Source organism: Sminthopsis crassicaudata, chromosome 3 (assembly GCF_048593235.1).
Source record: "Sminthopsis crassicaudata isolate SCR6 chromosome 3, ASM4859323v1, whole genome shotgun sequence".
NCBI lineage: Eukaryota > Metazoa > Chordata > Mammalia > Dasyuromorphia > Dasyuridae > Sminthopsis > Sminthopsis crassicaudata.
The window spans coordinates 427808630-427815287 of record NC_133619.1 but is presented as its reverse complement, the minus strand read 5'-3'; the positions used below and the strand labels follow the sequence as shown (position 1 = coordinate 427815287).

General features: G+C 32.5%; 1 protein-coding gene across 3 annotated transcripts in view; it reads right to left on the bottom strand.

Moving 5' to 3' along the window:
• Positions 1–645: 645 nt before the first annotated feature.
• PDE1A (phosphodiesterase 1A) overlaps positions 646–6658 on the bottom strand; it is a 461201-nt gene continuing 455188 nt past the window's right edge. For all 3 annotated transcript variants that reach the window (XM_074302946.1, XM_074302947.1, XM_074302948.1), the window contains one exon: positions 646–3711. The gene's annotated coding sequence lies outside the window, so the exon portion shown is untranslated. The remainder of the gene's footprint in view (positions 3712–6658) is intronic.

Here is a 6658-nt window from a genome sequence, read left to right as displayed (position 1 = left end):
GCAATTGAGGCAAAGAATCTCCTTTTTCACCTAAACCAAAACAAAATTAAATAAATAAATAATGACTCTGAAGGAGTTTCGACCAAATTGAAATAACTGCTATTTACATTCAATTTGAGTTGATCAGGACCTAAATAATGACCAAATGGGGTTTGGTCTAGGTCTATATATGCATGTACATGCATATAGATATGAAATACACATTATATATTATATAATCACTAGGTTTCACTATGAAGCAGGAGGGTGGCTGGCTGTCAACTAATATTTCACACATAAAAGTAGCAAAGGATGAGATTTTAATTCAAGTGCTTTTTTGTTTTGTTTTGTTTTAACTCCAAATATAGTTCTTTCCACTCCCACCCCCAGCTCTAAACTTGTATCCTCAATTATTTTAAATAACTATAAAATAAAGAGATTCGACTAGCTGACCTCTAATAATTTTCACAGATCCAATGCTTCTCTGAATCTGTGATTATGTGACTTAAGCCAAAATCTATGGGCATTTACTGATTTATATTCCTTACCTTTGCTGATAATAATTTTCTGGAAAACATATATATATGGACAGTTGATTTTTTTTTTTTTGCCAACTTTCCTTTCTAACTATGATCTACAAAAATTAAATTACATTGAACAACAAATGGGTTCACAATGCTTCTCCTCAAATATGATTTATTTAGCAATATCATAATAGGAAATATGGACAAATACAGATAGTAAAAACACAAGTATAGAAGGTTGCCATGATAAAAATTAAATTAAAGAGTTATTCTTTAGATCCCAAAGTACATTATTTTTACAGGAGAGTTCTGTTAAACAGCAAACATTTGAGTCCAAGGTGCAACAGTATGGTGCAGCCAGAATGATGTCTTCTCATAATAAGGTAAAGGGGAATGAGAATGGGGGCAGGTTTCTGCATGACCACTGAGGAGAGGTATAAGGAATAAGTAGTTCTGCTTAGAGGGTAGACTTGGTTGTACTCCCCATTCTTAACTAATGCATTTACAATCTTAGGAGAATCTGAATTGAATGGATCTTTTAAATTGTCTCAAGCAGAAATAGAATTTAAATAATATTTAAAAAAAATGTGTGAAATAGTCCAGAGATGACTCAAGTAAAAAATTTGGAATCACTTTTCTCTGGGGCACTATTTCATGACAGTCTCTTACAGTATTTAGATGGATAAAATGGAAGTAGGGGGTATTTATAATTTCATTTTTTTATGGGCAACTCTTAGGAAAGGAAAATCCTTCTACTAATGAAGGCTGACACTTTCTCTTCCACTGATGGCCTTAGAGAGTTGCTTAAAAAATTAAAAGGTTAAGTACTTAAGGTGACACAGCAAGAGAAGTGACTTGAATCAAAATTTCTAGTTCAGAGGCCAATTTTCTACCTGCTATGCCACACTGTCTCTCAGAAAGATAATATGTGGGTAATTTTGTTTAAAGGCAAGACAGAGGAATTGATGAATTCTGTATAGATGCTTTTATTTTGGTAATGAAATCCAGTAGTGCTTAAATTATTCATAGAGAAAAAAAGTGGTCAAACTCCCTATATTTCAAAATCTGTTTTCTTTTTTTTTTTCCACTCTTCTTATTTTGAGAGGATCTAAAGCTCTATTAAAAGGCCACCGAGAACAACATTGCACATTAGGCTTTACAAATAGTTAAATTCTAAGTTTTAAATGAGTTGATGTGGACATATTCTCTTTCTACCTGACAAATAGCTAGCTTAAAACTAATACCATGAAGTAATCATAATATTTTTTTCTCTTTCTGTACCAGAGAAGAAAAAGAAGGAAAGGAAAAGGGGAGGGGGAGAAGAAAAGGAATGACAAAAAATAGGAACAAATGAAAGGAAAGAAAGAAAAGAGAGACTTTTTTTTTTTAATGAAGCAAAGTGGCCATGATATACATATGGAATTATTCTCTTCAACACTATCAGTATAGATCAATCTTTAGTCTTAAAATAAAAATATTAAGTGCATTGTAACACCTATGATACAGTTTCCTTATATAGCCGTGTTGCGTAAGAGGCTGAGGCTAAATAAAAACGAAGAGCCTCATTCACAAGACATGGAAATGCACTTAGTACACTTCTTATGCAAACATATTTCATACATTAAAATTATGCATACCAAATATGCATATTAGATATGGCTTACACATTAAAAGTAATCTAAGTTGTAAAAGACACAATTCCTCTACCTTTATTTGCAAGCTTAGAGTTTTATCCATTTAAAAAAAATATTGCTTAAACATTGCACAAACCAGAAAGGAAGCAGGCCCAAAGAAAGACAGAGCTTCTTAGTTTTGATGTGACAATTGGCTCATTTCTTAATCTATGGTGATTCTGGTGATATTTTGAACAAATTTTTGTGCTCCAAAACACATGGACATATCAAACACATGAAATTCTTGTCTACCTCAAATTCTCAGTGAAAATTTACAAAATATGATCTAAGCTAATCATTCAGTTCTCAAAGGAAAAAAAAAAAAGGTTCTTCATTTTGGAGTAGCCTGGAAGTTCTTTTACATGCACACAGCATCATAGATTGAGGGAGATGAATAAGAGACGACAAGACTGGAAATTCTTCTCTGATTAGTGCAGTAAGGGAAATGTATATGTATGTGTGTATACATATTTGTCTATACATACATATCTAGATTTCACAAAAAACATTTCAACCAGCACTTGTTGAATATACATTTTCTTTTTATATACATACATCTTTCTTTTATTTTGACTATCAATGATATTCAATATATTTTTTTTCTTTCCTGCCAGGTCCAACACTCCAGCTGGTAAGTTCTCGATTTGGTTCCAAATTTTCCTTTTAGTAATGCCCAAAGACACTTTTTTTTTTTTTTTTTTTTTTTGTTTATTCCTTTTATCTCCTTTATTGCTCAGACACTTCTTTGAGATTGTAACCCTTTGGGAGGTCAGTTTTTATTTGACTCATATTGACATCACCACATCAATGGCACATGCTTTTAAGATTTTGATAAGATAATGTAGACAAAGAGGCTGATGAGCTACAAGTTGATCAGTTAGTTTCAAAGGTTCCACTGACTGTATCAGCAATTCTCAGTCATGGTGAGGTCCAGTATTTTGTAGCCACAATATAATTGTATATTCATTGTTTACTTAAGTGATTTTGTTCCCAAACATTGATAGAAATCTAACAAAGGTGATTTAAATGGTCTGCCATCCAAGATTGAAGAAACTTTTCCCCACAAGTTTTAAAAAAAGAAATTGCCAATTGCAGCAATTTTCATAAAACAGTACATCACAGAATAGTTGAATGAATGAATGAATGCATATTATATTTATAAACGTTTCACAGTCAGCTAAGTTAGGATAGCTTTCAATAATGCAGATTTCAAAAGTAATCCAACTTTTGACTGAAAAGGTTTTTGTGGGGTTTTTTGTTTGTTTGTTTGTTTTTTTCTGGCTTGATTGAAGAAGGCCAAACAGTTCAGGAAACACAATGATGATGATGACATGATGATAGTAACAATAATGAGAAAACTCTACTGAAACCTTGAGAATATCAAAATGGCCTGAGTTACCAGCTCAGGATTCCATGTTTTTAACATTATTTTCTTCCATTATCATCCATTAAAAAGGGCAGAGTGGAAAAATATGCTTAGAGTAGAGCCTCTGGCCATTTGAGGATTAGGAAATATATGTGCTGTTCTGATTTTTCTGAAACAAGATCCAAATAAAAATCAAAGATCATGATTTCATTATTCCAAAAATATCTTTCATTTCTAATTAAGCCAATATCAATTATCACAAAAAGATTTAAGTGTAAGACATCTGTGATTTAGCGTTACAAGTAACCATGAATTAAAACTTCAATAATTTCATTTAATAAAAGAACATTGCAATTGAGAGTGAAATTTTGAGTTTCAGTTTTGGCTCTGTTGTTTACTACCTTTGGAACCTGTGAAAGTTGGTTTGTTTTTCTCAACCTATTTTCTTCTTTTTTTTTTTTTTTAATTAAAGATTTTGTTTAGTATGGCTGGGTCAAAGGGTATGCACATTTTGATAACTTTTTGGGCATAATTCCAGACTGCTCTCCAGAATGATTGGATTCTTTCACAACTCCACCAACAATGCATCAGTGTCCCAGTTTTCCCACAGCCCCTCCAACATTCATCGTTATTTGTTCCTGTCATCTTAGCCAATCTGACAGGTGTGTAATGATATCTCAGAGTTGTCTTAATTTGAATTTCTCTGATCAGTACTGATTTGGAACACTCTTTCATATGAGCAAAAATAGTTTTAATTTCATCATCTGAAAATTATCTGTTCATATTCTTTGACCATTTATCAATTGGAGAATGGCTTGATTTCTTATAAATTAAAGTCAATTCTCTGTATATTTTGGAGATGAGGCCTTTATCAGAACCTTTAACTGTAAAAATGTTTTCCCAATTTGTTACTTCCCTTCTAATCTTGTTTGCATTAGTTTTGTTTGTGCAGAAACTTTTTTAATTTGGTGTAATCAAAATGTTCTATTTTGTGATCAATAATGGTCTCTAGTTCTCCCTTGGACACAAACTCCTTCCTCCTTCACAAGTCTGAGAGGTAAACCATCCCATGTTCCTCCAATTTATTTATGATTTTGTTCTTTATGCCTAAATCTTGGACCCATTTTGATCTAATCTTAGTATGTGGTGTTAAATGTGGGTCCATGCCTAGTCTCTGCCATACTAATTTCCAGTTTTCCCAGCAGTTTTTGTCAAATAATGAATTCTTATCCCAAAATTTGGAATCTTTGGGTTTGTCAAACACTAGATTGCTATTTTTATTCACTATCTTGCCCTGTGAACCTAACCTATGCCACTGATCAACTAGTCTATTTCTTAGCCAATACCAAATGGTTTTGGTGACTGTTGCTTTATAATACAGTTCTAGATCAGGTTCAGCTAGACCACCTTCACTTAATTTTTTTTTCATTACTTCCCTTGAAATTCTCAACCTTTTGTTGTTCCATATGAATTCTGTTGTTATTTTTTCTAGGTTATTAAAATAGTTTCTTGGGAGTCTGATTGGTATAGCACTAAATAAATAGATTAGTTTAGGGAGTATTGTCATCTTGATTATATTCTCTCGGCCTATCCAAGAGCACTGAATGTCTTTCCAATTATTTAAATCTGACTTTATTTTTGTGGCAAGTGTTTTGTAATTTTGCTCATATAATTCCTGACACTCCTTTGGTAGATATATTCCCAAATATTTTATACTATTGCTTGTTATTTTGAATGGAATTTCTCTTTGTATCTCTTGCTGTTGGATTGTGTTGGTAATGTATAAAAATGCTGAGGATTTATGTGGATTTATTTTGTATCCTGAAACTGTGCTAAAATTCTGAATTATTTCTAATAGCTTTTTAGCAGAGTCTTTGGGGTTCTCTAAGTATACCATTATGTCATCTGCAAAAAGTGATAATTTGATTTCCTCATTTCCTACTCTAATTCCTTGAATCTCTTTCTCGGCTCTTATTGCCAAGGCTAGAGTTTCTAGTACTATATTGAAAAGTAATGGTGATAGTGGGCAACCTTGTTTCACTCCTGATCTTACAGGGAAAGGTTCTAGTTTATCGCCATTACATATGATGTTTACTGAAGGTTTTAAACATATGCTCCTTATTATTTTAAGGAATAGTCCATTTATTCCTATACTCTCAAGCATTTTTAGTAGTACTACTGGGCTTATATCCCAAGGAAATACTAAAGAAGGGAAAGGGACCTGTATGTGCCAAAATATTTGTGGCAGCCCTTTTCATAGTGGCTAGAAACTGGAAGATGAATGGATGTCCATCAACTGGAGAATGGTTGGGTAAATTATGGTATATGAATGTTATGGAATACTATTGTTCTGTAAGAAATGACCAACAGGAGAAATACAGAGAGGCTTGGAGAGACTTAACATCAACTGATGCTAAGTGAAACGAGCAGAACCAGAAGATCATTATACACTTCAACAATGATACTGTATGAGGATGTATTCTGATGGAAGTGGATATCTTCAACATAGAGAAGAGCTAATCCAATTCCAGTTGATTAATGATGGACAGAATCAGCTACATCCAGAAAAGGAACACTGGGAAATGAGTGTAAACTGTTATTTTTACCTTCTGAATCCAATTCTTCCTGTGCAACAAGAAAGTCGGCTCTACACACATATATTGTATCTAGAATATATTGTAATATATTTAACATGTATAAGACTGCCTGCCATCTGGTGGAGGGGGTTGGGGGAGGAAGGGAAAAAATCTGAACAGAAGTTAAGTGCAAGGGAAAATGTTGTAAAAAATTACCCATGCATATGTACTGTCAAAAAAAAAAAGTTATAATTATAAAATAAAATTAAAATAAAAAAAAGGTTACAATAAATCAATTATATATTTTTTCAAAAAAAAATAAAGATTTTATTTACAAAACATATGCATAGGTAATTTTTATTGACCCTTGCAAAGCCTTCTGTTCTAAATTATCCCCTCCTTCCTCCCATCCCCCCCTTAGATGGCAGGTAGTCCAATATATGTTAAATATGTTAAAATATATGTTACATCCAATATATGTATACATTTTTATATAGTTATCTTGCTGCACAAGAAAAATCAAATTAAGAAGGAAAAAAA